This window comes from Zonotrichia albicollis, chromosome 1, assembly GCF_047830755.1.
Source record: "Zonotrichia albicollis isolate bZonAlb1 chromosome 1, bZonAlb1.hap1, whole genome shotgun sequence".
Lineage (NCBI taxonomy): Eukaryota > Metazoa > Chordata > Aves > Passeriformes > Passerellidae > Zonotrichia > Zonotrichia albicollis.
In genome coordinates, this window is record NC_133819.1 from 617159 (window position 1) to 628230 (window position 11072).

At 48.8% G+C, this 11072-nt stretch overlaps 2 long non-coding RNA genes across 3 annotated transcripts; both read right to left on the bottom strand.

Annotated features, from left to right (window-relative positions):
• Positions 1–535: 535 nt before the first annotated feature.
• Positions 536–1553, bottom strand: LOC141725243 (uncharacterized). 2 transcript variants are annotated; one of them, XR_012577091.1, is made up of 4 exons: positions 1437–1553; positions 1230–1360; positions 692–758; positions 536–614 (listed from the first exon to the last, which is right to left on the bottom strand). It is a non-coding gene; the product is annotated as an uncharacterized LOC141725243 (long non-coding RNA). The 2 variants fall into 2 exon arrangements; XR_012577088.1 differs by having other exon boundaries at positions 692–1360.
• Positions 1554–1729: 176 nt separating this feature from the next.
• On the bottom strand, positions 1730–4121 carry LOC141728458 (uncharacterized). Its single transcript, XR_012579383.1, has 3 exons — positions 3085–4121; positions 1960–2981; positions 1730–1862 (listed from the first exon to the last, which is right to left on the bottom strand). It is a non-coding gene; the product is annotated as an uncharacterized LOC141728458 (long non-coding RNA).
• Between the last annotated feature and the right edge of the window lie 6951 nt (positions 4122–11072).

An 11072-nucleotide genomic window follows, 5' to 3' on the forward strand; every position in this document is an offset into this window, starting at 1 on the left:
GTCAGAATCCTCTGCCTGCCCTCACATTCTTTCAAGCCCTAATCCACCATAATGGATCCAGGTGGGGCACAGCTGTCCGTACAGCTCAGAACAAGACCTGACAAGACATCTGACTGGATGCTTCCAAAGAGAGAACTTTTGACTGGGGAGCTCAGACAGGTATCAGAATTGCATCTCTGGCCTGGGTGCCAGGCCAAGGAATGCAGAGATCACAGATGCTAACAATGATGCCAAGGTTTCTGACAGGCCCCTCAAAGTGCTAAGGTAAAAGACAGGAGATACACAAACAACACATAATGCACAGCAGACAAGTGACACCAGACACACCGGGACTGCTCTGCCCTGAACACCTCAGCACTGTGATCAAAGGTGAGACTTGGCTTTCATGGGGCCTAAGGGGCCACTTCATGGACACCCCCCCACCGCCAAATTGGACTCAAAAACCCTTCCCAGTAATTCCCAAACCAGCACCCTGCCTTCATCCCCTCTGTGGGTCATAGCCCTCTACTTATCTCTCAGACATCTGGCAATGCCGGTCCGTGCCACGTGCAAAGAAAGGCCACCTCGTCAGCTGGGAAGGTCCTGCTGTCACCGGGCTGGTGTCTCTCAGACAGCTAGAGTAAAGAGAACCAAACATCAGTGCCTGATCTTGGCACCCCATCGGCCAAAACCCCACCAGTCTGCTACTCACCCTGCTCCTAGGAAGGCCCGGCACCTGCTAACTCTGACCCTCTGCCATGGATGCAATGCATCTGCACCTGAAAGAAAGTTAGAACATGTGTCAAACACCACCAGGATAACTCACAAGCTGCAAACACCTTAGGTCCATCTAGGAATAGCATCTAGAGCCCAAGTACAGCCCCCATTACAAATTTACACTCCCCAGGGCTTGTCCCATTGCAGCTGGCCGTGCGGCAGGGCAGAACAGCTCCGGCACCCATATGTGTGCAGACACCCGTGACACAGAACGTGACAAACAGGGGGGCATCAAACACCACACATCATGCTTGTGGTGAGGGCCTCGAGGGAAGAAGGCAAAAGGGATCCCAAAGACACACTAGGGAACACGGCACACCGGAAACCACGACACAAACCAGAGCTGTTCTGCACTGCCCGCCTGAAAGCTGCCATCAAAAGTAGAGCCTCTCCCTTTAGCTGTCCTAAGAGGCCCTTGGACAAGTTTGCTTTTCCCTCCGCTAATTTTTAAATCTGTCCCAAGAACTCCCAACCTGCTACTCCCCCATCTCCAGGCCGTGGCTCCCAACTTATCTTCTGGATGATCGGTGATGGGAATCCACGTTGCACCTGAAATGAGTCTGCTTCAGAGAGCCTCGTGATGGCCTGTGAGCCTCTCGGTCAGCTACAATAAAGAAAACCAAAACCAAAGAATGAGTCCAGAGTTATGCGGGCCAAATCCCAGCCAGTCAGCTACTTGCCCTCTCCTGAGTGTGCCTGGCTCCCTCAGGCTCCAGCTTCATCCTGATTCCAAGGCTGTGGCCTTTATTAGGGCTGGCACCTGGGTTAGAGAAAGGCAAAGTTAAATGGCATTCCTGTGAGTGCACTGGATGACTCTGTGTGCTCTAAGACATGGGAATGCCTCTGCTAGAAGCCTTGTGGGGGGGGCCCTCAAATAAACAAATAAACACCCTTTCTCACCCTGCTGCCTGCAAACCCCCTCCCAAGAACTCCTAACTGGATACCTGCTCACCCTCCCTCTCCCACTCACAATCCTCAACTCACCTGAAGCCTCAATCTCAAACATCATCTTGGATACTGGGCAGATCCCTCCTGAGACACGATGAATCTGCTGCAAAAAGTGTTGTGCTTGACACAACCTGGAATCTCTGAAAGGCGTGCTCCTCCTAAAAACCATAAAAAACAAACCAAGAACAAAACCAGAAATTACAAAGGTGCTTTAACACCCCTAAACACAAAACCCAAAATTGTGAACCTACATACTCCCTGTATTCCATGCTGTTTTCTTCACAGTCTCTTCCAAGCCTCTGCTGCTTTAGATGCCCAGAAACACCTGCTGGAAACAAGCTGAGATGAGCTGAAAGAGCCTTTTCACTGAAATGAGAGGAGAACTCCTACCCCAGCACATCCCAGAGAGGGAATGAAGCCCCTCAGCCAAGGCTGGGGTTAATATACCCCCGATGGTGCCCGCCTCTCGTTCCCATGGCACCCAGGAAAAGGGAGGGGGCAAATCCTCCCAGGTGTAAAAGCCCTCAGAACAGCTGCAGCTGTTTGGCCACTCAGATTCAAGGGGAGTAAAGGGCTTGTTATAGAAGAAAACTCTTCACAAAAATAACAGTGCTTTCTTTTTTGCAACAGCTACTTGGAGCAGAAGAACAGAAAACTGGTAAGACATAAAACTTTGTGGTTAGGTAGCATAGCTAGATAAATTGGGTCATTTGCTGTTAACTTACATAATTATTCTGTATTTAACCAAAGCCATCTAATAAATTCACACCCAAAACTCCAGCAGCCCAACTGGCCCTACCAAATCTGTATGTTTATACATACAGTAAACAATACCAAAATCCCAGTAATACCTATGAGAAGTCTATGAAAGAAACCTATTGAAACCTACCTCAAATACAAACCAACCCATCCAGAAAGTTAGCTTCACTCAAAAAACAATTTACACAGAGTTAATAATACCAAGAAATAAAACAACACACCATATACCACCAATTAATATAATAGTCAAGGAAAAAACCTCCACATTTTAAATTTTTTTTATTTAAAATAACTTCTTTTATTAGCTAGAACAAGAGATTTTGCCAGGACTGTAACAACAACTCCTTCTCCTTCTGAAATGTCCCTTCTCATTCCTAAATTCCTTACAACTTCTGAGTTTAAATCCAAGCCAAAAGCAAAATTCGTGCACTCGTGCGTTCGATGCTCCTGTCAGATTCTCTCTTTCCCTCCACATCTTCTTACACTTTCAGTCTTCATGCTGTCCTGCTGTGATGAGTCTGACAGAAGAACAGGCACATGTTAACAGAGCATTTCCCTCCCCAGAGCCGGTTTCCTCAGCGCATTTCACTCAATCCCAAGCCTGCAATGATGCACGCTCACCTGAAGCAGGGGGAGAAATCTGTAAAGGTCACTAAATACATAAAAGCGCATCCCCATTGTTCCATTACTCAGCAGCCCATCCGGCCAAGGTCAGAGCTCGCTGCCCACCGAGGACACGGCAACCAGCAGGGCCCTTTCTCCCACTCTCCAGCACGGACCTGCGAAGCCACAGAGGAGTTTACAGAGACCGGGAGCCGGCGGGACGGGACGGGCGCCCGGCCCGACCTTCCAAAGCTGCCGGCAGCGACGGCGGGGAGAGCCACGGCCCCGCTCCGCCTCCTGCGCCGCCTGCCCGGGGCCGCCCCGCCGGGATTGTCCGGCCCGCGGTCGCTCCCAGCGCCTGGAGCGTGGCGGGCGCGGGCCCGGGGGCTGCAGCCCTGTTCCGATGCCGCTCGCTCCCGCCCCTCGCACTTCCTTCGCTCGGCAGCCGCGTCCTTCCGCCGCCCCCGGCACCCAGCGGCGAGAGGCAAGGCGCTGGCTCGGGGGGTGCAGTACCGCCCTTTGGACACAGGGGGGCAGACTCACCGGGGTGTGCTATTTTCTCCGCCTTTTTGGCCGCCATTTTGAGAAGGTCAAGCCAGTCCGAGACACCCGCGACACGCCACTCCCAACGTGGCGGCCTCTCGGCTGCCTGCCGGCTCACGGCTGCAGTACCGCGCTCTGCCCACAAGGAGGCAGCACTGCCGCCCGCCCCAGACGGGGGCGCAGCGCGCCTCGGGGCTGCGGGCAGCGACGGCGGCAAAAAAGAACAGGGGCGACCCCAGACAAAAACTGCTCTGAAATAAATGCCAGAAACCTGCCTCCTATCGAGCAAGAGTCAAACAAGCCCCCTTGATTTAAAGCCATGTTTAAATAAAAGTTTTATTTCTATTTTTCATATTTATAGTCACACGCATATTTATAGTGAACATTGATGTAGCATGTAATTTATACAATATATTCTGTCTATTCCTATTGTTTATATGTATTTCTCTGTGTTTTTATAAATATCTTTCTCTATTAATTGTATAGTTCTTATATAGTTCTTCTATAGCTTAAAACTACATTTCTAAAACACTTTTATTATTTAAAAAAAAACCAATTCTAACTAAATAAATACCAGAAAACCCTTCTTTTAAACTATACTGAAATATTGTTATATTTATAGCTTGCATGACTATATACACATTTATATTTCTAGTTTATATTGATGCATTATATTTAAAATATATATAATATGTATCCTGTTCAAATAATAGAGATAAATTATTTTTTAAATTACGTATCATATCTACTGCTAAACCTTGTTTTTTCCTTTATTTTTAATTTTTATATTAATCTTTAGCTATTTATGATATATTTATATACTTAGACTTCTACCTTTATATTATTTGTATTTATAATTTTTATACTAAAACCCCTGCTTTTGCCAAATGAAAAACAAAACCATCCTTTATTTTCAACTACTTGATAAATACTTTAATAATTATAATTATCATATCTATAATTTGTTTTATAAGTATAGTACATCAATTGATATATCTATTTTATATCTATTTCCTATAATATAATAAATAAGACATATACAGTATTACTTTTATTATGCGTAGTATCAATTGATGTTATTTTATATTTACAATTATTTAAAAATTTTATGTATACCTGCATATATTTGAAACACATTTCTATATTTATATTTGAGTTGGGTTGTGTCTATATTTATATTCTCTATCTACATATCTATAAATATACACAATACTCTAATTAAAAAAGATAATATCTTATTGTAATATATAATAACTTATGTTACAAGTAAAATTTTAAAAAAAGATCAAATATATAAAAACAAGAGAGGTTTATTCCCATTTCCACACATCTGTTTTGTTTAAATGTAGTTATAATATTACATTAGAAATCCAATTCCTAAATAAAATTACAATACAAAGAGCATTGAATTGCCAGCAATATCTTCAAAAAACATCAAGATACCTCCAACAGCCAAAAATCTGCCAGCCAAAAAACCACAAAACACTCTTTTCAATAACAAATTCTCATCATATCCGAAAAATGGAACCAAGATAAAAGAAAACCCTATAGAAACACGCACAGCAAATTACAACAACTACTAAAAAAAGAAATCAAACCAACCTACTAAACTCCAAACAGTGCCACTGACCCTGAAGGTTACTAAAAAAAAATAAACAAAATTCTACCTCTACACTAACTCAAAGAATAACCAATCCTCTGTAAATATAACAGACGAACTACTTAACGAAATAGAAAAAATCTCAAGGACTAAAAACTAAGAAAACAACTACTCAATACTACTTGAAAAGATCCACCATATAAATACCCATATTCCCAAAAAAAAACCCGATGAACAACAATCAAATACATGAAAGAACAACAGCAAAAAACAATCAAAAAAAAAAAAACACAACAACAAAAATAGCCCCAAAACCGAATAAACTTTCATTTCCAACAAAAAATTTATACCTAACTGAATAAACCCATAGTGTCTCACGCTATCAAATTAAAAATAACACCTAGAAATAAACACAAAGCCTAAAGACAAACGTAACCATAAACAATGTCTCCCAAATTACCCGCAACCATAAAACATACACTACAATCAAACAAACCAAATAAATAAAAGCCCTGGAAGACGATAAACACACATGCAATTCCCGAGATTAAAAACCCGCTGCTATGAACGACACAACGCTACCTCAAAAGCCCTTTTCAATAACAAATTCTCATCATATCCGAAAAATGGAACCAAGATAAAAGAAAACCCTATAGAAACACGCACAGCAAATTACAACAACTACTAAAAAAAGAAATCAAACCAACCTACTAAACTCCAAACAGTGCCACTGACCCTGAAGGTTACTAAAAAAAAATAAACAAAATTCTACCTCTACACTAACTCAAAGAATAACCAATCCTCTGTAAATATAACAGACGAACTACTTAACGAAATAGAAAAAATCTCAAGGACTAAAAACTAAGAAAACAACTACTCAATACTACTTGAAAAGATCCACCATATAAATACCCATATTCCCAAAAAAAAAACCGATGAACAACAATCAAATACATGAAAGAACAACAACAACAACGAAAATAATCAAAAAAAAAAACCCAACAACAAAAAAAGCCCCAAAACCAAATAACCTTTCATTTTCAACAAAAATATTATTCCCAACGGAATAAACCCATAGTGCCTCAAGCTATCAAAATAAAAATAACACCTAGAAACAAACACAAAGACTAAAGACAAACGTAACCATAAACAATGTCTCCCAAATTACCCGCAACCATAAAACATACACTACAATCAAACAAACCAAATAAATAAAAGCCCTGGAAGACGATAAACACACATGCAATTCTCGAGATTAAAAACCCGCTGCTATGAACGACACGACGCTACCTCAAAAGCCCACCGAAACAAACACTACCCGCTCACGCCAATAAAAGCCACCTCAACAGAATTAAAATCCGAACCGCTGCTTCGCGCTACGACCCGTAAAAACCATTGCGCGCCTTTCTAAACATAATACCCCGGCAAAAAAAACATATCCGACTACGAAACCCAATCCGAAACGAACCTTTATCATCCCCACCGGCACCGAGAACCGCAGCACTCAGGAAGAACACCGTAGCCCTTAGCGTACCCCCGCTGCAAACCGAACACAGCGATGCAATCAATGCCGAAAAAGCGCCTCCGAACCGCGGCACCGCCCCAGCACTGCGAGCAGCCGAAGCCCGCGCTCGCTGCCGGCCCCGGACGGAGCGCGGCTCCCGCCAGGAGACCGGCTCCTCCGGCGGCTCCTCCGGCACGCGGGGCCGGCGCCGGCCCGGAGAGCCGCGCCCGCTGCCCCTGCCCGGCGGGGCCGGCACCGGGCCCGGGGGTGGCGGCGGCGCCCGAGCCCCGCGCCCGGAGCGGACGGAGCGGCCGGCACCGCCCGGGCCGCCGCAGCAGCGCCCGCGCCGCCTCTGCCGCCCGTGGCCGGCCCGGCGCGGCTCCCCTCGGCTCGCACCGGCGCGGCTCCGCCACCGCCGCCCTTGGCCGGCCCGGCCGCGCCAAATCCCCCGTGCGCCCCGGCAGCTCCCCGGGCCGTGCCAGCGCCGCTCCCGAGCGGCAACGTTCCGGCCCGGGCCGCGGCCACCACAAGCGCCCTCCCATGCAGCGGCACGGCCCCCTTGCAGCCCTGCAAACGCTGCCACAGCTGCAGCTTCCCGCAACCGAACCCCGAAACTGACGCCGCAGGCGGGGCTCGCCTCCCTTCAACAAGGGCAAAGAAGTGTCCTCTCCCCTTCACGTTCGTCCCCTACGAGAGCACAAAAGAAGGGGCGCTCCTCAAATGAAAGCCTTCGACTGATGGCAAAGGGCCATTTCCACCTCCATTCAAACCCTTGAAAAGGAGGGACACCACGGCTGCCCCCTCCATTTCAACCCTAGGGTGATGAAAATGGGGTGGCTGCCTTCAAACCAAACCCATAACACCACAAGAATACTTTTCCCATTCCCCTTCAAATAGAACGCAGGGATTCCCTGTCACCCCCGGGATACCCCCAACAGCCTGGAAAAGGCAGCTTTTCCTGCAATCAACGCCCTTAAAACCACAAGTGAAGAGGGATCCCCTCAGTTCAAACGCAGACAATAAAAGAAGAGGAGCTGCTTCCTTCTCCTTAATCCCTTTCGTCCTCATAAGCTCCATTTCTGCTCCTGGGGAAGCGGGGAGGGACTGGCAAGATGAAATTGCAAAGGGGAAGGACAAAATTCCCCGCTCCAAACCCACACGGGCTCACCTGCTCGGCTGCTGCTCCCCGGCACAAAGATTCGTCCCTCGGCACAAACCCCTCCACTCAGCAGCTCCGTGCAAAAATGTACAGAGGCAAACTCTCCCCCCGTTAAAACTGCCCCGGCAAGAGCCACCCCCTCATCATCCTCACAGCTCACACCTGGGCTGCTCCGAGCCCCATCATCCTCACACCTGGGCTGCTCCGAGCCCTCATCATCCTCACACTCACACCTGGGCTGCTCCGAGCCCCATCATCCTCACACTCACACCTGGGCTGCTCCGAGCCCCTCATCATCCTCACACTCACACCTGGGCTGCTCCGAGCCCCTCATCATCCTCACACTTACACCTGGCGCCGATGCCACTCCAACAGCGCCTCTCCCTGTGCAGCACACAGCCCGCTTCTCACAGACAGAGCAAACAGAAATCCGCTACGGGCCTTGGCTTTCCTTAGTCCATCTGGTTCCACAATTCAAACACGTACGTGCACTGATGGCATTGAGGGAAAGCTTTCCAGTGCAGAAAACTATCATTCTGCTAGCACACTTTGATTAACCCTCAGAAAAAGCAGGATCAGCGCCAACTCCTAAGACCCCTTGGGACACCCAATGCAGCAGACGTCGAAAAATGGGAAAAGTCAAGCTTGGAGTGGAGAAAGAGAATACAAATACACCAGCCTTTTAAAAAAGCCTTCACACAACAATAGTGGGAACCAGTCACATTTCTTCTTTCCTTGCTTTCTGTAATGACATAAATATGAAGTAAAAAAACCACATGAAACACAAGGCAGAGCTGGGAATTTACAGGTCTTTATTTGGCACTCTGGATGACAAGCGCCTCTTCCGGGACTGCGACACGATTTGGGGACTGGCAGAGAACGGAGGCAGAAGGTGCCAGAGAGCCCTTTCTATTGCCTCCAGCTCCTGCAGCTGTTCTGATGGTTTCGGGGCACAGCTCGGTCCATTCCTAGATAAAAACGCTAGGGCAGTATCTTCAAAACTGCTACCCATCTCCACTCGGAGTTTTCTGCATTCCTGTAAACAATGAGTGGATAGAGAGGGTTTCTCCCCAGATGAATTTAGAGACAAATTCCTATTCTTTACCAAGACCTATAAAAACGAATACCTTGACAGGTTTTAGCATTCTACACCCACCCCTCCCTGAATTTGGTGGCAGCTTTGGGTCCCTCTGGGGCACGGCCCCCAGCGTGACGCCCCTCGCCCGCCCCCCGCCTGCTCCTGCACCGCAGTGGGGCTCCCGCTCCTGGGGACCGCGGGGTGCCCCAACGGCATCAGAGCCCCGAGTCTTCACCCCCTTTCCCTGAGCCCCAAAGAAGGCACAGAACGAGTCCGACTGCCCCGGACAGCAGCGCAGCGCTTCCTCCAAGCCCTTTGCACACGTCCATCCCCGCAGAAAGGGATTCTGCTGCAACAAGAAAGTGGGGCGGCTCCCAGAAGGGCCGAGGTTCCTCCCCAGCCTCGCTGTCCCGGGCCAGGGGCAGCGAGAGGGAGCGGCACAGACGGCGGGCACGGCGCGGCACAGAGCGGGGGCCGCTCTCGGCGCCGTGCCGGGAAAGCCGCAGCTCCGGCGCTGTCGGGCGGGGCATTTGACCGGCACGGGGGGATCCGCCGAGAGCCTCCGGCCCCGTGCGGGGACTCCTGCAAGGGCCGAGGGACGCCGGGCTCCGGCCCTCGGGCCTTTATTCTCCGGCGCCCCGAGCCCCGCGGCTGCGCGGCGAAGACGGAAAGGGGGCACGGGAAGAGAGCAGGGCATGAGAAAGGGCGGCGAGGGGGTCGGGCTGTGGAGGAAAGCTGCACGGGAAGGGAAACCCGGGAAGGGGGAAGAGGGAGGGTGGAGGAGGGAGGGTGGACAGAGGACGGAGACAGGGGGAACAGAAGGGAGTAGCGGGCTAGGGACAGGACAGGTAGGAGCCGGGCTTGTGGGGGGAGAGAGAATGGGGGAAAGGAAGCGAGAGAAGGCGAATACGTTGAGAAGGAAGGAGGGGTAGAGAGAGAGAGACAGGCGGGGAAGCCTCACAGAGCCCCGGCTGCACCCCGAGCCCGGCCCGGCGCCTCGCCCTGCCCGGGATGCTGCGCTCGGCGGAGCTCGGCTCGCTCCGGAGACACTCGGCTCGAATCGGCTCTGTGGCTAAACTCGGCTCTCTTCGGCCGCATTCGCCTCTTCGGCGCGCCTCGGCTCGCTTCGGCCGAACTCGGAGTCGCTCTGTGTGCTCGGCTCGCTTCGGCCGAACTCGGAGCCGCTCTCCATGCGTTCGGCGCGCCTCGGCTCGGGTCGGCTCCCTGAGGGCGGGCAAGCGGCGCCGCCTCACGTTAAACGCGCCCGGCTCGGGGCTCTCCTGCTGCCGCGTCCCGCGGGCGGCCCGCCCATCGCACGGACACGACCGGGAGCGCGGGGCGGCACAGGGGCTCTTTAGGCGGTGACCGCACTCGCGCTAATTAGCGCGCACGAGAGCAGCGGGCTCGGTTCGCCTGAGCTCGGCTCCGTTCAGGCAGCCTCGCAAGCCTGGCCTCGGTTCGCTCGAGGCCGTCAGGTTCGGCCGGTCTCGCCTTGCTTCGGCTGAGCTCGTTCCATTCGGCCGAAGGAGGCGTCGTTCGATCGTGTTTTTACAAATATCTTTCTCTATAGATTGTATATTTTTATATTTAGATTTATACTTCTATAATACTTCTATTATTCAAAATAAAAACCTCGTCGCTAACCAAATAAATACAAAAATCCACCTTCTTTTAAACGAGATTGAAATATTTTTATACTTTCTATAATAATATTCACATTCATATTTATAGTTTCTTTTGATGCATTATATTAATAATTAGATCTAATATATTTAAAATTCTAGAAATGTATTTAAATTATTATTATTCGTATTATGTATCATATCTACTGCTACAACTAATATTTTCTTCTGTTTTTAAACTTTATATGTATTTATGACATATATCTATACTTAGATTTCTACCTTTATATGATTTGTACTTATAATTTGGATAATCAAAACACTGCCTATTGACAAATAAACCCCCGCTTTATTTAACTATTTAAAAAATATTTTACATTTATAATTTTCCTATTTATATTTATAATTTATTCTATATTACATGAGAACACACCTGCTCCTGCACCCCAGTGGGGCTCCCTCTCCTGGGGACCTTGGGGTGCCCCAATGGCATCAGAGCC